Raw genomic sequence first — 21,712 nt, 5'->3', positions numbered from 1 at the left:
CATCCTCACGACGTGCCCAGCCCATCGCAGGCGACCGATTTTTGCGGTGTGAGCGATGGGTGGTTCCCTAAGCAGCTGATGCAATTCATGGTTTGTTCGCCTCCTCCACGTTCCGTCTTCCATCTGCACTCCGCCGTAGACGGTGCATAACACCTTCCATTCGAAAACACTAAGGGCGCGTTGGTCCTCCACGAGCATAGTCCATGCCTCATGGCCGTAAAGGACTACCCGTCTAATCAGCGACTTGTAGATTGTTAACTTCGTGCGGTGGCGGCGTTCTACGGAGTCCAAAGTAAGCACGATTTCCTACCATAATGCGTCTTCGTATTTCTCTGCTGGTGTCATTGTCTGCGGTAACCAGTGAGCCCAGATTCACGAGTTCTTCTACCACCTCGATTTCATCACCGTCTAAATGAATCCGGGGAGGGAGGTCAGCATTCACTTCTCTAGAATCTCTTTCTTTCATGTATTTTGTTTTCGATACATTAATGACAAGTCCAATCCGTTTGGCTTCAGCTTTCGTGTAATGATGTTAACGTCGTCAGCGAAACCAAGAAGCTGGACGGACTTCGTGAATATCGTGCCACTCGTGTCTATCCCCGCTCTTCCTATCACACCCTCCAAAGCGATGTTGAACAACAAACATGAAAGCCCGTCACCTTGCCGTAACCCTCTTCGAGATTCAAAGGGACTCGAGACTGCCCCTGGTACTCGAACAACACACATTACTCGGTCCATCGTCGCCTTGACCAATCGCGTTAGTTTATCCGGAAATCCGCAGTAGTGCATAGTCTGCCATAGCTGATCTCGATCGATCGTGTCATACGCCAATTTGAAGTCGATGAATAAATGATGCGTGGGCACGTTGTATTCGCGACATTTCTGTTACACTTGCCAAAGCGAGAAAATCTGATCCGTGGTGGTACGGGCACCCATGAATCCCGCTTAATATTGCCCCACGAACTCCTATGCAAATGGTGATAATCGACGACATAAAAGTTGGGAGAGTACCTTGTAGGCGGCGTTCGACATTGCGTTATTGCGCGGTAATTACAACAATCCAACTTGTCGCCCTTTTTGTAGATCGGACACACGATGCCTTACGTCCACTCCTCCGGTAGTAGCTCCTCCTCCCAAATGACCCCCATTGACAATGAAAATCCTTCCTGTTGTTTTTAATAAATTCGCTAATGTGTTAACAGGCCCGTGATGCTGTATTTTTAACAAATCTTTTCCACAACAGAAATTTTACGAAATATTAATGCAGTCTTTTATGTTTCCCCGGCTAAAATCTGCTGATCGGCTGAACGTCAGGAATTATGAGAGTGTCATTAGTCTTAGTGTCTTAGCTATTCGAGATTATAATAAGTAACGTCAGTGACGACATTTTTGTTCGAAGAATTACATCTTTACGTCTCAACATGGTTTTGTGCCGTGTCGTCTATCTCAAAAATGGAGCAAAAGCACAAATTGATATCATTTAAACTGATCCAAAGAAAACCGCCATCCGTATTGATTACGGAAACTTCTGAATAAAACTTTGTGACTTGCATCTACTTGTCAATCCGTTAAATGGTTGAAAAATTTACCTATAATTCAGGAGTTCGTCAAGGAAGCAATATGGGACACTATTATTTATACTGTTGGTAAACGGCTGGATAATGCCGAATATAGACCCCATAGTGGTCGTTAGCCTCTTATCCAGCAACTCCGATCCCGACCTCCTCGTGGTACCAGCCGGAATACGAGCAACCTTAGCGGAGATCGGATAACCAACCCCGGTGGAAACTAAGGTCGTATACTAACCGGGAAGGAGGTATAGTGAGTCTCGGCACTATAAGATGGCAGCCCCATCGCGAGACTCGGTAGTGTTGCCCCAGTACGGCTACACACCTAAATTAAATTTAAACTAACAACATTGAAGCATATTCGGAGCGGAATATTCGGCATCGACCTAGGCGACGGAACAAGGACGACGAATGGAGACTCGGGACTTGGAACTGCAGATCGCTAAATTTCGCAGGTTGCGAGCGCGTGCTGATTGAACAGCTAGAACCTCGCAAACTCGGCATCGTAGCTCTGCAGGAAATCTGTCGCAAAGGAGAGAAGGTATGGAAGATCCGTGGTGGAAAGGCCCAGTTTTACCAGAGCGGTGGCGCTACTAACGAACTGGGAACGGGCTTTGTAGTGCTGGGTGGAATGCAGGATCGCGTGATAGATTGGAAGGCGATCAACGAGAGAATGTGTGTATTGAGGATAAAGGGCCGTTTCTTCAATTATAGCATCATTAACGTGCACTGCCCGCACGAAGGTAGACCCGACGATGAGAAAGAAGCGTTCTACGCGAGGCTGGAGGCAACGTACGACAGCTGCTCGTCACGGGATATCAAGATCGTCATCGGGGATATGTTCATATCCCAGGTCGGTAGGGAAGAAATGTATAGACCGGTGGCCTGCACACCGACACAAACGATAACGGCCAACGATGTATAAACTTCGCAGCTTCCCGAGGCCTGGTGATCCGAAGTACCTTTTTCCCGCGCAAGGATATCCACAAAGCCATCTGGAGATCACCTGACCAACGTACAATGAACCAAATTGACCACGTTCTCATTTAGGGCCGGTTTTTCTCTAACATCACGAACGTACGCTCCCGTCGGGGTGCGGATATGGATTCTGACCATTACCTAGTAGCAGTACATGTGCGCTCAAAGCTGTCCACCGTATACCTGACACGTCAAAGCCGCCCTCCTCGGCTGAACATCAGGCAGCTAGATAACCCACAAGCTGCCGAGAACTACGCGCAAGTACTGAATGAGGCACTGCCTTGTTCCGAGGAGTTAGGTGCTTCAAACCTCGAAGACGGTTGGGGCAGAATACGCTCGGCCACCGGAGAGACCGCTACCGCGGCACTAGGTATTGAGCCTCGGAGTACACAAAATGATTGGTTTGATGGGGAATGCCAACAAGCGGTGGAGGAGAAAAAAATGCTTGGAAAAATTATCTAAGTATTGCCACTAGAGAGAACCTGGCCAAATACCGACGAGCTAGGAACCAGTTGACCACGATCCTGAGGAGAAAAAAGCGCCAAAAGGAGGACAGAGATCGTGAAGAATTAGAGCAACTATTGCGAGCTAATGACACGCGCAAGTTTTATGAGAACGTGAACCAAACTCGGAAGGGCTACACACCGAAACCTGACATGTGTAGGGTCGAGGGAGGGAATCTAATTACAAACGAGCGCGAGGTGGTCGACAGGTGGAAGCAGTTCTTCGATGAACACCTCAATGGCGAAGTCGCAGAAGGAGGCGGAATGGAAAATAACCTAGGAGCGCCCATGGAAGATAGTAATGTCCTAGCACCTGAACTCCAAGAAGTCAAACGAGAAATCAGGCTGCTGAAGACCAATAAAGCCGCTGGGAAGGACCGCCTACCGGCAGAGCTTTATAAACATGGCGGAGAAACGCTAGCAAAGGCTCTACACTGGGTTATTTCGAGGATTTGGGAGGAGGAAAAGCTACCGGAGGAATGGATGGAAGGAGTGGTTTGTCCCATCTACAAAAAGGGTGATCGGATAGACTGCTGCAACTATCGTGGTATTACGCTGGTAAACGCCGCCTACAAGGTACTCTCCCAGATCCTGTTACGCCGGCTGTCACCGATAGCACAAGGTTTCGTAGGGAATTATCAGGCGGGTTTCATGGGGGCTCGCGCAACTACGGACCAAATTTTTACTATCCGACAGATCAAGCGAAAATGTCCGGAGTACAACGTGCCCACGCATCACATCTTTATTGATTTCAAAGCAGCATGCGATACAGTCGATCGAGACAAGCTATGGCAGATAATGCACGAGTACGGTTTTCCGGACAAACTGATGCGACTGATCAGAGCTACATTGGATCGAGTGATGTGTTTCGTACGCATCTCTGGGACACTCTCGCGTTCCTTTGAGACGCGGCGAGGGTTGAAACAAGGTGACGGTTTATCCTGCATGCTGTTCAACATTGCTTTTGAGAGGGTGATCCGACGAGCGGGCATCGAAACGAGAGGCACGATTTTCATCAAGGGTAGCCAACTTCTAGGCTTTGCAGATGACCTCGGTATCATTGCCAGGAACTTTGCGACGGCGGAGGCAATCTACGACAGACTGAAAGCGGAGTCTTGGAGAATTGGGCTAAAAATAAATGCGTCGAAGACCAAATACATGACAGGAAGAGGCTCAAAGGAAACAAACGCGCGCCTCCCACGGACGGTAACCGTTGACGGCGACGAACTAGAAGTGGTAGAGGAGTTCATGTATTTGGGATCGCTGGTGACCGCTGACAACAACACTAGTAAGGAGATCCAGCGGCGCATCCAAGCGGGAAATCGGGCCTACTTTGCCCTTCGTAAAACGCTACGATCAGGAAGCATGCGCCGCCGCACGAAGCTAACAATGTACAAAACCATTATTAGACCGGTAGTTCTTTATGGACTTGAAGCCGTGACGGCCTGCTGAAGCCTGCTTACGGAGGACATACGCGCCCTTGCCGTGTTTGAGCGGAAAGTACTGCGGACAATATTTGGTGGAGGACAAACTGAAAGCGGAGAGTGGCGGAGGCGTATGAATCACGAGCTACAGGCACTGCTTGGGGAGACTCCCATCGTATATCTAGCGAAAGTTAGCATGCTACGGTGGGCCGGACACGTCGTAAGGATGCCGGACGACAGTGCGACGAAAATAGTCCTCTTCAACAACACCACCGGCACCAGGAACAGAGGGGTCCAACGTGCACGATGGCTCGACCAGGTCGAAAGTGATTTGCGACTTCTGAGACGACTAGGTAATTGGCGACGAGTGGCCCATGACCGAGTTGAATGGAGATGAGTGCTTGAAACAGCACGAGCCACCCCGGCTCTATGCTGCCGAAGAAGAAGAAGAAGAAGAAGAAGAAGAAGAAGAAGAAGAAGAAGAAGAAGAAGAAGAAGAAGAAGAAATTATTTATACTGTTCTTCAACAACGGGATTGTATAACCATCATCTGACTGCAAATTAGTATATGCTGATGACTTTAAAATCGATTTTCCGTCGTCTGCAATACTTTGTCAGCATTGCTAAATGATTTCGTTGGCTGGTAACAGAGGAACTGGCTCGTGGTTCACATTGCCAAACATGAGTTTATGACGTTTCGCCGTATCGGCTAAAAATCAGCGTAAAGAAAATCGACCAGTCCGCTGCACCTTCTGTTGAACACGGCAAGGGCGCGTATGTCCTACGTTACTGAGATGGTACGGTCTAATAAGTAAAACTGAGTAAAATAAGAGCACAAAGCGCAGGACAGCCCTAATTTTCTGTTTGACTACGCATTTAGGTCCCCTAAATACGCAAATGCACGATTAATCCTAAGTGCACAAGTTATTCTACCACCTCTAGCTCGCCGCCGTCAACGAAATCTATCCGTGAAAGAAGCATATTCGTCTCTTTCGAGCCTCTAATTTACACGAATTTGGTATACCACACATTTCTTTTTAACCAAATCCTAAGCTTTTCAGTCTAGCGTAGATTGCCTCCACCAGCGGACCACCGCGCAAAGTTATGAAGTAGGACTACTTCTTTGTTTTCTATATTGGGGTGCACTTTAGACAAACGAAAAGGGAACATGTAACGAAAAGTGGTTATAGTTTGCTCGCTTATAACTCAATCATCCCTCAATAGATTCTAGAGATATTGGTATCAATCGATAGGAAATGTTTCCTTCACAAACTTTTAAATAATTGAAAAATGTTAGCCATTGTCTAACTAAAAATCCACACTCTGTGATTGGTCGGAATAAGTAGTGCTGATTTGCCGTAGCGATAATCATGTTTCCATTTCACAAGCAGTATGGTTGTATACAACCGTACTTTACACTAATTCCAGTTTTTACATTTGGTTCTCGTTACATTTTCCCTTTATTTTTATAAAAAAACTAGCTGACCCGACAAACTTCGTATTGCCACAAATTAACCTGTGTTGTACATAAATCATGAATCTCGGATGATCTTTGTCACAATCTCGAGTTTTGCAAGCCCCCCAGTGGGCGGCGCTTCCGACGGCGGGTCACCGGCAACACTCGCGACAGTCTTGTCCTGAATGATCTAGTGTTACTATAGATAGTTTTTGTGGTCTTGTATTGACTAATGTTTTATGGAAGAGTCTCGAATTTCTCGAGTTCGATTAGTTTTTGAGTTTCGCAAAAATTTCTGTTTTATTTGTATGAGAGTCCATATCCCCCTACCACAGGGGTGAGAGGTCTCTAACTATCGTAAAATAAATTCAAGACTCCAAAATCTCCCACATGCCAAATTTGGTTCTATTTGATTGATTAGTTCTCGAGATAAGAGAAAGAGAAATTTCATTTGTATGGAAGCCCACCCTCTTAAAGGGGAGATGGGCCATAACTCGCTTTCTAAAGAAGAGAGGGGTCTCAATATACCATAGAAAATATTCTTGCCCCTAAAAACACCCACATGATAAATTTGGTTCCATTTGTTTGATTAGTTCTAGAGTTATGCGGAAATTTGTATTTCGTTTGTATGAGAGCCCCCCTCTTAAAAAGGTAAGGGGTCCTAATTCATCATAGAAAAAATGGTTGCCTCCAAAAACACCCACATGCCAAATATGGTTCCATTTGCTTGATTAGTTCTCGAATTATGAGGAAATTTGTATTTCATTTGTGTAGAAGCACCCCCTCTTAAAGTTGGGAGGGGTTCTAATTCACCATAGAAAATATTTTTGCCTCCAGAAACCTCCACATGCCAAGTTTGGTTCTATTTGCTTCATTAGTTCTCGAGTTATGAGGAAATTTGAATTTCATTTGTATAGGAGCCCCTCTCCTAAAGTGGGCAGGGGTCCCAATTCATAGAAAAAATTTTTGTCTCCAAAAACACCCACGTGCCAAACTTGGTTCCATTTGCTTGATTAGTTCTCGAGTTATGAGGAAATTTGTATTTCGTTTGTATAGGAGCCCCCCCTCTTAAAGTTGGGAGGGGTCCTTATTCACCATAGAAAATATTCTTGCCCTCGAAAACTTTCACATGCCAAATTTGGTTTCATTTGCTTGATTAGCTCTCGAGTTATGAGGAAATTTGTATTTCATTTGTATAGGAACCCCCCTCCTAAAGTGAGGAGGGGTCCCAGTTCATCATAGAAAAAATTTTTGTCTCCAAAAACACCCACGCGTCAAATTTGGTTCCATTTGCTTGATTAGTTCTCGAGTTATGAGGAAATTTGTATTTCGTTTGTATAGGAGCCCCCTCTCTTAAAGTGGGGAGGGGTTCTAATTCACCATAGAAAATATTCATGCCCTAGAAAACTTTCACATGCCAAATTTGGCTCCATTTGCCTGATTAATTCTCGAGTTATGAGGAAATTTGCATTTCATTTGTATAGGAGCCCCCCTTCATAAAGTGGGGAGGGGTCCCAATTCATCATAGAAAAAAATTTTATCTCCCAAAACCCCCACGTGCCAAATTTTGTTCCATTTGCTTGATTAGTTCTCGAGTTTTGAGGAAATTTGTATTTCGTTTGTATAAGAGCCCCCCCTCTTAAAGTGGGGAGGGGTCCTTATTCACCATAAAAAATATTCTTGCCCTCGAAAACTTTCACATGCCAAATTTTGTTCCATTTGCTTGATTAGTTCTTCAGTTATGAGGAAATTTGTATTTCATGTGTATAGGATCCCCCCCTCCTAAAACGGGGAGGGGTCCCAATTCATCATAGAAAAAATTTTTGTCTCCAAAAACACCCACATGCCAAATTTGGTTCCATTTGCTTAATTACTTCTCGAGTTATGAGGAAAATTGTGTTTCTTTGGTACAGGAGCCCCCCCTCTTAAAGTGGGGAGGGGTCCTAATTTACTATAGAAAATATTCTTACCCTCGAAAACCTTCACATGCCAAATTTGGTTCCATTTGCTTGATTAGTTCTCGAGTTATGAGGAAATTTGTATGGAAACCCCCCCTTTTAAAGAGGAGAGGAGTTATAATTCCCCTTATAAAGAGGGGAGGGGTCTCAATTTACCATGCAATAAATTCTTGTCACCGAAAACACCCACATGCCAAATTTTGTTCTATTTGCTTGATTAGTTGTCGAGTTATGCAGAAATTTGTGTTTCATTTGTATGGGAGCCCCCCCTCTTAGTGGGGTGATGTGGGGTTTCTAACCATCACTAAAACCTTTCCTGGCCCCAAAAACCCTCTACATGCATATTTTCATGCCGATTGGTTCAGTAGTTTTCGATTCTATAAGGAACATACGGACAGACAGACAGACAGACAGACAGACAGACAGACAGACAGACAGACAGACAGACAGACAGACAGACAGACAGACAGACAGACAGACAGACAGACAGACAGACAGACAGACAGACAGACAGACAGACAGACAGACAGACAGACAGACAGACAGACAGACAGACAGACAGACAGACAGACAGACAGACAGACAGACAGACAGACAGACAGACAGACAGACAGACAGACAGACAGACAGACAGACAGACAGACAGACAGACAGACAGACAGACAGACAGACAGACAGACAGACAGACAGACAGACAGACAGACAGACAGACAGACAGACAGACAGACAGACAGACAGACAGACAGACAGACAGACAGACAGACAGACAGACAGACAGACAGACAGACAGACAGACAGACAGACAGACAGACAGACAGACAGACAGACAGACAGACAGACAGACAGACAGACAGACAGACAGACAGACAGACAGACAGACAGACAGACAGACAGACAGACAGACAGACAGACAGACAGACAGACAGACAGACAGACAGAAATCCTTCTTTATAGGTATAGATAACAGATCAAAGATTCTTTACGACGTTCAGGCTTATACTAATTTGATATATCAAGTTTAGTCGAATTGAACGTGCATTTGTAGTCCTACATCCCTCGTTCGTGCCACTAGGCACATACATTCATACTTTTTTGCTATATTGCCAAAGTAATCGGCGAATCCTAAAAGTAGGCTACTCTTACCACTCGTTTCTATGCACGCTTGTTGAATCACCCTTGTAAGAAAAATGTTAAATATCATGCAGGATATGCCGTGACCCTGTCTCAAAACAGTTAGAGACTGAAATGTTTTGAAATGGTGGTTGGATGGAGGGACATTAGGGGAAAGTAATGAAAATTTTCTTGGAGTGGACGGGAGAGAGCGGGACGGGTGAGGGGGGGGGGGGGTTATTGGTAGCTTCGTTTAACAAGTAGTCATTGTGACTTTTGTCCAATGCTGGAAGGTGCATGGGTGGAACCAAGCTATAATCTAAGATTATAACCGGATTTGTACCCGCCACACCCGCATGCGGCTTGCTGGACGACCGCATGTGTGTGTGTGGAGTCCGTAGCAAGCCCGGCTTCCGTTGATAACACGCTTTTAAATCTTATGGCTGGTTTGTTACCCTCTATTGCCAGTCAGCCCAGGTATACGAACTCAACGACTACTTTAAACTCATTCCTGTCGATTACCACGGTACTGCCCAAGTCGGCCCTGTCGCACTCGGTCCCGTCTGCCGCAAAGCAGATAAATTGACTGGATTTATTGAAAATCGTGCCCCACATTTCGATTACCGCTCATCTTATAACACCTTCAAGCGCAATGTTGAATAGCAAGCAGGAAATACTAGGAAAGTCCTTGTCGAAGTCCCCTGCGAGAATGGGTCCGACAATCCACCCGAGATTCTCACACAGCACTGGATCCCATTCAGCGTAGCCATCTAACGTCTAGCTTACCCGAAAAGTCGTTTTCGTTCAAAATTTCCCATATCTCATGTCGGTTTACGCTATCATATGCGGCTTTGAAATCAATGAACAGGTGATGCGTGGGGACTCGGAATTCGCGGCACTTCTGGAGGATCTACCGCAGGGTAAAGATTTAGTGCGTTGTACACCGACCCTCCATGAAGCCTACCTGATAACTTCCAACAAATCTATCCACCTTTTCGCATGTGTAATGCTCACGTAATGTAATGTTCACGTCAAATTGACATTTCCATCCTTGATTGTTGTTGTAGAATTGTCAAGCGTACGTGAGCGTAGTTTCCAAAAGCAAAAAAAAAAAAAATCGAAAAATTATGCCTACTAGCCGCCATTAAGCACTCGAAAAGGTGGATTGGCTATTGGCGATAGTCGATGTAAGATGACTTGGGACAGGACTTTGTAGGCGGCATTCAGGACAGTGATCGCTCGGCGGTTCTCACAATCCAGTTTATCACCTTTTTTGTAGATAGGGAAATAATCTCGTCTTTCCACTCCGCCGGTAGTCGTTCTTCCGGTTCGTTGACTCCGGTTCAATTGATGCAAACATTTGGCCAACTTATCCGGGTCCATTTTAATAAGTGTTAGTACAATGCCATCCTTTCCCACTGCTTTGTTGTTCTTCAGTCGTTGGGTGGCTTTTTTAACTTTCCTTATCGATGGGGGTGGCTATAGTCTTCGTTGCTTGCTCCGCTATCATGGTCTTCTGTCTGCACGCCATTCAGGTGTTCATCGTAGTGCTGCTTCCACCTTTCGATCACTGCACGGTCGTCAGTCAAGAAACCTCCATCTTTATCTCTGCACATTTCGGCTCGAGGCACAAAACCTTTGCGAGATTCGTTAAGTCTCTGATAGTAGTCATGAAAGCGGTACTTCTACTCGAGTTCTTCGCAATGCTTCTTCCTCCTGGTGGCGCTTCTTCTCCTGTAAGAGTCGGGTTTGCTGTCTCCACTTCTGTTTGTATTTCGTCATTAGATATTACTCTTCTTTATCGACAGACTTCGCAGCCGGCTGTAAGAGTACAGGAAAATTACGAGGCCAGTGTAACGATCCTACTGACTCTATCTAGTAAGCACCGGCTAGCCAAGATTCGAACATACGACGACTGGCTTGTTAGACCAGCATCGTGCCTTGAAGCTAACTGGACGATAACGGTCACAGCAGCACAAAATCTGTATCAAAATGAGAGTAATAGTCTACAGTATTGGAAAAAATAAACTGAAAAACTGATAAAATGTTTAGTTTTTGTCGGCGGCGAACTACCGTGAGTACATAAATGATTGTCTTGAAAGTTGGGTTTTTCATAGCAAAATGAGTTTTTTATCAGAGATGCAAAAAAATTTCGATTCATCATAATTAGGATCAAACTCAGTAAAAGGTATGAAATTAAATCCAAGATTGTCTACTTTTCAAAATTGGAACTTTTTATTACCAAATACTTGTAAGGGATCACAAAAGGGAGCAATCAAAACTTGTTCAAGATGAAATGAAATTTGAGCCTCAGAGAAGTACAGGTTTTTTTTAAATTTTTTTAAATAGATTTTTTAAAAAGTGTTAACGTTTAAAACGTGTTAGCATTATAAAAAAAATCGATTTCCTTTGGCAATTTCCTTTGGAAACATGATGATATTGTCTTTCTAAACCTAATATTTCCAGAGATATAAGCAAAAGAAAATAAGAGAATTAGACAAAAACGTGTCTTTTCTTTAAAAATGGAAGTACTTCCATCAATCGAGGGGATGTCCAATCGGCACCAAACTTCGATTTTTTCTTGCTGACCTGAAATGAGCAATCTGACAAAATTTGGTACAAATCCAAGAAGATCGATTATACCACAATAGATCAAAATAATGGTCGCAGTGGTCAAATCTTCCGACAAAAAAAAGAAGATCGATTACATGGCATTCGGATACTTGACATGGAATGACCCATGTTTTGCTTAGTTTCTAGAACTAACAATGATCTGTTTTAGGAACAGAAATAGATACGTTCTGTAAGGCGTGGGGTTATTTAAGGAGCGCATGAATCTACTATTAGGAGGATCAAAATAGATTTTCAAAAGACGCATTGATTTCTGATATGTCGGCTTTAATGCTGTTTCGAAGAAATCAAACAAAAGCGAGCTGGCTTTCGTCTCTTCGTAAGCCGGAAAGCAATTTCTATCAAAGCGAAATTTTGACCAGTCATGTATTTCGTGCTTTAATCTTGGCATTTTGATCAACAGGCATTTTATTTGTTGCCTTTCCCTTTTTTTGGATCCAATTCGCAGGCAATTATGTAAAATGCAGAATTCATAAAATTGATTTTACACGAGTGTCTGATTTCGGAGGAAATCAATTACGGTGACTTGATATTATCTAAGCAACGGAGCTGTATCGCAAGCGATCTCAATTTTGGTTTGCTCCCTTCCTAATAAATATTCATCAAGCTCAAGTCATTACAGAACTTTGATTTGTTTTTGTCTTACTTCGTGAGGTTTCTTTTCTGTTGTGACATTTTTTTCTATGCCAAAGCCAACAGACACGGTATTTCGGACGACCGTAGATGTAATGTTAATTTGAAAATGGTTCTGCAACCGAGCGGAATTTCCAATAGATCAACACGTTTGTACCGTTCTATCAGTCAGAGCAGACCCAAAGTTACCTTCTTTTTTGACCCAAACGGTTCGTTCGGTCGGAAGCAATCATCAGTCGAGCCTGAAAAGATATTGGAATTATTATTTATCCGTGAAATGTTCACTCTTCGCTCAACCTCGCCGTGGAGGGTTGGTCTAAAAGCATCTAAAAACATCGACCACATCGGCGAAAAAGGAAAATTTTCATTTCCATTAATTCGACGGGAAAAACCAACGTTTGCGGTAATCCATCATATTTTCTACTTTTCTCGGTGGTTCGCATGTACCTACCCCGATGTAATATACGGTTGCTTCTCGAACTGATTGCAGGAACGAAAAACAGCGAAAAAAGAAGTATATTAACGGATAAAATCATAGCACTGGTTGGATGGTAGTACGAGATGCCGGTAAATACCGTTTCACGGCAAAAGCTGCAAAGCACTGACGTGCCCTGAAGTTATTCGCCATGAAAAACGAATTTGTTCGCTGTTTCGCCTAAGTTAATTGTTGGTGGATTTCCCATAAAAATATATCGAAGGCGGAGGCTTGCTTGAAAACGATCTATTCGGCGATTGCGAAAAGAGCGGACCATTCCTTAAAGTCAGGCTACCAGTTCTAGGTTATGTTTGCATTTGCGATCATACCTTGAGTTTATTGTTTGATTGTGTATTTAACATTGTTGGAAAGGATGGCAGACTCTATGTTGACACAGGAAATGACGGAGCACTGTCAGCGATTCAGATTGAAATGGCAAATAGAGACGTGCAATTTGCAGTTCGAATGGATAACCCTTTAAGCACGGAGGGTTTTAGTTACGATATTTTTGGTTTTTGGATCAATATAAATTTTTTTTATCGCTCGAGATACCAAAACCAGTGTATTCTACACATTGCAATAAATGTTTGCTAAATTTAGCAACCTACACAATTGTGTGGGTTCGGCCTTATCTTATACCATTGCACTATGGGCAAAAACGAGCCGAAAAAACGGATGCAATTAAGATATGGCCTGCAGGCTGATAAAATGTAGGTGATCTTATGTCAAATTTTCCGGAGAATCGCATGGTGCCCACCGCTTTCCTGTTTGTCATCGGGAAGTGCCCCATTTTGCTCATTTTCCCCTATTTTTAACATTTTTTACCCTTTTTGGACTATACCAAGCCAGGTTTTGAAAAAACAAAACATGAAAAACCTAATTATTTTGTGTAAAGAAGTCCACAGAATTGAATAGGGTTGACCCCGTTTAGTTTAGAGCGAGATCATCGCTTCGAGGCTCATAAACTTCAGCTTCTGAAGCAGCGGAACGGTCGCTACGTAGCTATGGAAATACGCGCAACTTTTTGCAAGTTAAGTTTTTACTAATCTTAATACAACAGATATACCGGAACGTCCAGATTGGCTTAAAACATTCAAATGTTGATCCAAAAATTTGTCTTAGAAAATACCGTAGTTGAATACATCATTTGCCACACTTCTGACGTGAAAAAATAATCCCACTGCGATATGAAATATCTCTGGGAAAATGGATCCCAAATTTGCTAATATATTTTTTTATTGAAGTTCAATCTAAGGTGGTTCTTTGAAGATAAGTTGTATAAAAATCGATCAAAAAATAGTAAAGATAGAGCCAAAAGTGTAACGGCAAGTACACTAATTTTTGAAGTCCCGGCGGGAACGTAAAGGTTAAAGTAGGTATGCAATAAGGCCGAACCCACACAATTGTGTAGGTATGAAAAACAATGTGCATAAGTAAGTTGTAAAAGTTATTTCGCGTAAATTTTTAATTACATCAATTAGAAATACTTATTACCAATAAATTTTTATCTAAGCAATTTCGAAATACGGATCCAATAAGAAAATACGACAGATAAAACTTTTTGCTGTTTTCACAAGATATTGAAGACTAGAGAATAATTAATCCAAACACAAAAGAAAACTTCTTTTCAGCTATTTTCTATTTTTTTTTTTATGTGTTACGATGTTTATACAAGAGATTGGCGCCATATATGTAAAAGTACGACGTTTAGAAAGGAAAGGAAAATTTTTTAAAAGTAGTCATGTCTCACCTACACAATTGTGAGGGCTCGGGCTTAAAGGGATAAAGGAAGGTCAAGCGCAGCAGGAAAATCATACTGAACATGAAAATATCTCTAGATTCATAAGGTAAAAGGAAAAGCAAACTTTGAAAGTTTGTTTAAATCATCAACGCTGACATCGCGATTGAACACAATAAATGTTTAAACCGATTTGAAATTCAGCAAGCGGTCATTTATTTATTATCTGACAGCCGATCTTTTATGTTAATTCGGTTTAAAAGTATATGATTCAGTGGTATTATACTTCTAAACCACAAGGAAGTGCAGTTTTTGTACTTTCCAGCCTGTCGCTAATAATATTCGCTTTGAACGTTTGTATTTATACCTATAAGTCTATAAGTCGCTTTAGACAAACTGTACTCCTAGTCAGAAAGTTACGTTAACATCGTTTTATTTTTTAAAGTATATGAAATAATTTGAAATGGCTTGGTTTGTAACTAATGTTCTATTACGTTATTTGATGATTGGGGCGAACCAACCAACGGTTGAAAGCCCCATTATAATGCAAATAAATAAATAAGTATTTGATGATTTGAATATAATTTAACAACTTTTATGTAATTGATAATTTTTTGTCGATAGGATAGCATTTTGTGTGTAACCATGAATGTGGCAGCTATAAAGAGAATATGGTCGCGCTTAGGAGGCCAACTTTTCAAATCATAGACAACTGTGACTTGCGTGTTCTCTGCTAGTAAATTTCATAATAAGATGATAGATAGTGATTCCATTAACGCCGGGCTGTCCGTTTAACGCTACTCGGTCCCAAAGTAAAACAAGCGACGAAGCAGTGAATCATTATCAACGCTCGTTCCACCCAGCAGCGTGTTAACTGCCGATCGGGATATTAAAATGTTTTACAGCTTAAGAGCTAAATTTCGTTTAGTATCGTGAGCTTTGGTGCACAATCTGTACAGAAGCGTAACTCACAGAAAAGGTTATTATGACAGTTTTCAATTATGCTCCCGCCATCCTTTGCTTCTCTTCCGTTCCAATGGGTCGCTGTGAAAAAAAATGCTTTTGTTTCCAGCTGCATGACGAAACTGTAAAATAGCCGGAAGATGAACTTTGAAAATGTTGAAGGATTTTCCGCCGCTGCTGGGACCTCGCAATCAGCACCGACTGTGACCTAAGCGAGTTTCTGAAGCCTGCGGAAGCTGAAATCTTTCACCCTAGCGTGAGCCAGCCGGCGGCGAGCGAAAATGAGGTATGGATTGTTAACTTTTGCTTGCAAAAGTCAGAAGCTACCAAAGAATATTGCTTTTTGGTTGAGTTGAGAAAGTGAAATGTCGAAATCACTGAAAGAATAAATTAAAATAAATTGAACTATGAAATCGATGATGAAATAACGCTCTTTTTTACATGGGCGATTTTAGTTGTCAGTTTAGATAGTTTAATATGTATTTTTCATTATTATCATTACTGCAATTGCTGGCTCAACTGATCCAAGTTATAATTATGTATATGGTAAATAATTGTGAAACGATTGTGCGAATATCTTTAAATATCACCAAATGTGACATGAAAAAGATATAGATTTATTTTTAATTGACAACAAAGTATGAAAAAGAATTTTCTACAGTTTCACCAGGCTACGAAATCTACATAGTTTATACAGTATCCCCCCGCTAATCCGACACCCAATAATCCGACGACTCAATAGTCCGGATCTCGCTAATCCGGAAAATTCCGTATTAAAAAGTATTGAACTTGACTTCTTTCAATCGAACACTACCTTCGTTTGGCGTCAGAATGGCACTCTTTCTAACTAAATGGAAATGGTACATGGTGCTGCTTCTAACTACGTTCACGTTTGCTATGGCCAAAATATTTTCATTGCTATTCTTAATAGACTGATGTGCTTGCACTTATTTCGACACTAACTAAGAATTTCAAAGTATTTTGTTGACGAAATTGAGCATTACTGAGTATAAAACATAGTTATTGCGTACTTACGACAAATATTTTCAAAAATTTCCGGAGTTGTTTACGTATGGATGTAAACAAAACCACATTTCAAACTCACGTTGACGTCAGTTTGACTGTCGGATTATCGAGTCAAAATTCGCTAATCCGACTATAAATTTGTCGGATTAGCGGGGCGGTACTGTACTCTTAATACAAATTTGTTGGCGTTATCTAAGACCTGACTGGAGTTACTTAAAATCCCCTTAAAGATTAGCTAACTTAGGTAGATGAACCAGTAAGATTTACGAAGAATCAATAGAATGGCGATAATGGTGCTTGAGAGTAGTATAACATTCTCATTGTGCTATTTTTACTGACTCAATATTTTGCAAATTGACCAATAACGACGCTGGTCACGACCAAGAGGCTGTTCTACATGAGAAAATTTAGGAATATTAGTCCGATACTTGTAGTTGTTAGAGACGACGGTTATCACTAAATCCGACACGAATGCACTAAAAGGTGTAAAGTGTCGCTAATAAAAACAACAACAACAACTACATCTGGACACCCAATAATGCTAGTTTTATTACACACTTATGAAGGATACGGTCACGGTGACAAAATTGGTCATAAAACCCGGCTTAACACATCTAATGATGAAAGGTTGTTATACTAACACGTTTATCATTCAGATAGAAATCGACGCGTTTACGAAACATAATTTAACTGTCTATTAAACATGCGTAGAAATTCGCTGGTTAAGTCAGCTCGTATGAGTTTCACTGACAGATATTTAAAATCAATAAAAAATAGAATAAATTGTTCAGATAATTTTATTCCTAACCATACTCCATAAGATTTCCAAATGATTAATTTGTAATTATTTTCATATAAATTCAAAACTTGTGGTGTGAGGGAGGGAGTGAGGGATTCGGTATCAAGTTTAATTAACAAAACATGTTTAACTAGCGTATAAACTCAGGGCATGTTTGATACAACATTTTATTGGTTTATCCCGAATTCTCAACAAAGCAAAACAAAAAAAATTAATCCAATTCAAATCTCGAAGGAGGTTTTCACTAAACTATGAGGTAAAAATATATTTTGCTCGAAAATACACAGTTTAATATTAACAAGCATAAGTGAAAATAGTCATATTGGCATCGGATCACTTTCGTGTTTTATTGTTATAGTATAGGTAACAACTTCATCCACCGTAGCTCAGTCGCGTCAGTTTGTCCCCAAATCCGTGTAGGTACATTATCGACCATAGCTGGAATCGATCGACTACATCGTATGCTGCTTTGAAGCCAATAAAGTTGTGATGCGAAGGCTCCTATGAAGCCCGCATAATAATTTCCTACGAATCCTGGTGCTATCGGTGACAACCGGCGTAACAGTTTCAAGGAGAGTATCTTGTAAGCGGCATTTATCAGCGTTGTGGCGACAGTTGCAGCAGTCGAGCCGATCACCCTGTTAACATATGGGACAAGCAACTCCTTCCATCCATTCCTCCGGTAGCTACTCCTCTTCCCAAATCTTGGAAATAACTTTGTGAGAGCCGTTGCCAGCATAGCTCAGCCATGTTTTTAAAGCTTTGCTGGTGGGCGGTCCTTACCGGCGGCCTTACTGGTCTTTGATTTCTAGTTCTTGAAGATCAAGAGCTGGGACATTACTATCTTCCATGGGCATTTCCCATTCTGGGCTTCATCGAAAAACTACTTACACCTACCGACTACCTCGCGCTCGTTTGTGATTAGGTTGTATCCCTCGTCCCTATAAATGTTAGGTTTTAGTATATAACTCTTAGGGGTCTGGGAGGGAGTATTTGGATTTATTCTTCCAGTGCCACATAGGATTAGTTAGTTACACAGAAATCGATTGAAAGCCGATGGAGGTAGAGCCGAAAGTGCAACTACAAGTAAGCAAAATAAACGGAGCGATCGTTTATATCATTGGCCCTGCTGCCAGAAACTCTTGGTTGAAACTACTTAGAATCTCTATAGTGCACAAACGGATTACCTACGAATGGCCGAAACACAAATGGCCGAATCACGAATGGCCGAAACACAAATGGCCGAAATAACAAATGGCATAATATATCTAATGGCCGAATCACAAATGGCCGAATCACGAATGGCCGAATCACAAAAGGCTGAAACACAAATGGTCGAACGTCATATTCGACCAAAAATAATCACGGCCTTCAGCCTGCACAAATGTTGGGTATATGCTGTTCTTACTCGCTGCCGCTCGTTCGGACTTAACTAAGGTATAATCCCTACTAGTTAGTAAAGCTAGGAAAATATATGCACCTAAATAGTAGTGGTTTCTGCGGGGGGGCTGAATCATCTCGTCCTGAATCATCTAGGAAACATTTGCTACTGACCCGCTCAATATGCTTCGCATCCTATAATAAACGTAAATAATTCGCGCTTAGGGGAACAAAGAATCTTCAATCATATATACTCTATCTATCAAAATAAAAAAAATAAGACGCAGAACTAAAGTACAGAATTTTACGAAAAGCTTTTCTCCTTCACTTATCAATGACGCGGATCATCACAGAGCTGAAAGTGCAATAAAAGGCAATAGAGGGGAAAATTTTAAAGGTTTTTCAGCGGGATGTTCCAAATTCGCGGAGAGAAATAGATGTAAATATTTATTCAAAATGTGTAAGGTCTCACAACATGAGCAATAAAAATGTTGTTGTTTTGGGCATTCCGGGAAAATTCGGCCTTTCATGATTCGGCCATTCGTGCTTCGTTCTTTCGTGGTTCGGTCATTCGTAATTCGGCCTTTCGCTATTCGGCCTTCTGTGACTGTTGTTGGAATTCGGCCATTTGGATTTCGGCCATTCGGTAGCAGCCCGCACAAACCCAAATTTAGTACAAAAAACACTAACGAACTAATATGACACTGGCTTTTCACTTTTGACACACAAGTTTTAGCACGCAAGCGATCACTTGCGTACAAGTGAGCGATCGCTTATGTCAAACAGCAGAGAAGTGAACAAAGATACGGGACTGAATATTACAAATTGTCAATTCTAAATGAACCGAAAGAATTGCTGCATGTTGGAAAGAGCAATGTACTAAAGGTATAAGTGTTTTTTCCTGGTTGGGTACATTCTCCACTGCGTTCACTTATTTGATCTATTGTGGCGAATTATAAGGCATAAGTTAGGTTTTGCACTTTTTTTTGAAGAGTCTAACGTTGGCTGTAGTCAATTAAACACCGAATTTTCAGAAATCGTCCATATATACTTTCTTACTTAGTTGATTTGCTATCCTCTCCGCCAGATCTCTCCACCTGGTCTAACCATCTTGCTCGTAGCGACCCTGTTCGTCTTATTCATACCGAATTTGAGGCAAACACCATCTTTACAGAGTAGTTGTCCGGCATTCTTGCAACATGCCCTGCCAACCGTATCCGGCCAGCTTTAGCCTCCTTTAGGATGCTGGGTTCGCCATAGCGCAGTTCTGGAGAGTTTATGGTTCTTAATCTGCCTCCATGTTCCGTTTTCGTGTACGTCACCGAAGATCTTTCTTAGCACTCGTCGTTCGAAAACTCCGAGCACTCTCATTCACTCTCACTCACCCTCTCTCCCTCACACTCTTTCGCATTATCTCTCTCTCTCTCTCTCTCTCTCTCTCTCTCTCTCTCTCTCTCTCTCTCTCTCTCTCTCTCTCTCTCTCTTGGGTTGCTATTTACGCTCTACGCCCGTTTATGTGGAGCTATAAAGCAATAACAATGTTTTGTCATAATCAGAAATTGACTATTTACACTATGTATGTATGTATGTATGTATGTATGTATGTATGTATGTATGTATGTATGTATGTATGTATGTATGTATGTATGTATGTATGTATGTATGTATGTATGTATGTATGTATGTATGTATGTATGTATGTATGTATGTATGTATGTATGTATGTATGTATGTATGTATGTATGTATGTATGTATGTATGTATGTATGTATGTATGTATGTATGTATGTATGTATGTATGTATGTATGTATGTATGTATGTATGTATGTATGTATGTATGTATGTATGTATGTATGTATGTATGTATGGATGTATGAGGGGAAGCCACCGTCAGTTCAAGGTCCTGTCAGTGTATGTGGGTAAACTTACAGTAGATCCAAATTTGACTGTCAAATGAACTTCACACTACAGCTGTTGCAGAAGGACCAAAAAGGGTTGGGCGGACCCACATGCAGAAACACTTGTGCGCATTCCGGAAATATAAGAAAGTGTCTTCTTTTAGCATTTCATTTCAATCAATTTTGCTGCACCGGCTTTAACCCACGTGATGGTTTGTTTGTTCGAAGAGTGTAACCTAAATCTTGTTTCAGACCAGGCTGACTCCTCACTCTATCCTCCAGCTTTCCACTCATATGATGTCCCTGCATTCTGACCCTCTCTTGAATTTATCATATAACATATTAAAAATATATGTTAGGGCTTATTTATCAACTTATTTATCGGATCGGCCGTCTGCCCGTCGCCTACATGATTCAATTAATATTTGAATATCAAAATGAGTACATCAATATGGGTATCCCATCGCCCAAATTAGGGTTAAATAACATTCACCGATAATGAGGTCATGACCGGTCACGCATTAATTCAATTTTATAACAGAAAGTAATGAAGTAAAGATGTTCAAAGGAAGAAGGAGAAGGGAAAAGAACGGAAAATTAAGTAAGAAAGGATCGATGAAGCAACGCTTATTAAGTTTGTATAACAATCCACTTTACCCAAGCTGGGGCGTCCGTGAATCGAACCTAGCTATAATGGGAGCCATTTATATCTGGAGTCGAACCCAACTTCTCCTTAAACCTTCAAACCACAGCGGACTGGATCCATACCATTTTTCGCGCTTTCCCCTTCACGCTGTGTCCCCCCTGAGATCAACGCTTTTGTTTCATTACTTTCTTCGACCGTTCGATTGATTCAATTCAATCCATCGATTGTAAAAACTGCCTTTATAAAAATTATAAAAGTAAACAAAATATCTAAAATTAAATAAAAAGAAGAAAACTTATCCAATTAAATTCTACTATGTATGTTTTATTCACGACAGATACGTATTTCGCCTACGACTCGCAGGCTTCGTCAGTGTCTGTTTTCGAACTTCGATACCACAATAGATCAAAATGATGGTCGCAGTGGTCAAATCTTCCGACAAAAAAAAGCCTGCTAGTCGTAGGCGAAAAACGTATCTGTCGTGAATAAAATATGCATAGTAGAATTAAATTGAATAAATTTTCT

General features: G+C 41.5%; 1 protein-coding gene across 1 annotated transcript in view; it reads left to right on the top strand.

The window, feature by feature from the left end:
* Positions 1 to 21,712, top strand: part of LOC128736342 (protein qui-1) — an 84,542-nt gene that overhangs the window by 28,600 nt on the left and 34,230 nt on the right. The window lies entirely within an intron of this gene.

The sequence above is a fragment of the Sabethes cyaneus genome, chromosome 2, assembly GCF_943734655.1.
Source record: "Sabethes cyaneus chromosome 2, idSabCyanKW18_F2, whole genome shotgun sequence".
Taxonomy (NCBI): domain Eukaryota; kingdom Metazoa; phylum Arthropoda; class Insecta; order Diptera; family Culicidae; genus Sabethes; species Sabethes cyaneus.
This window is presented reverse-complemented; position numbering and strand designations above follow the sequence as displayed.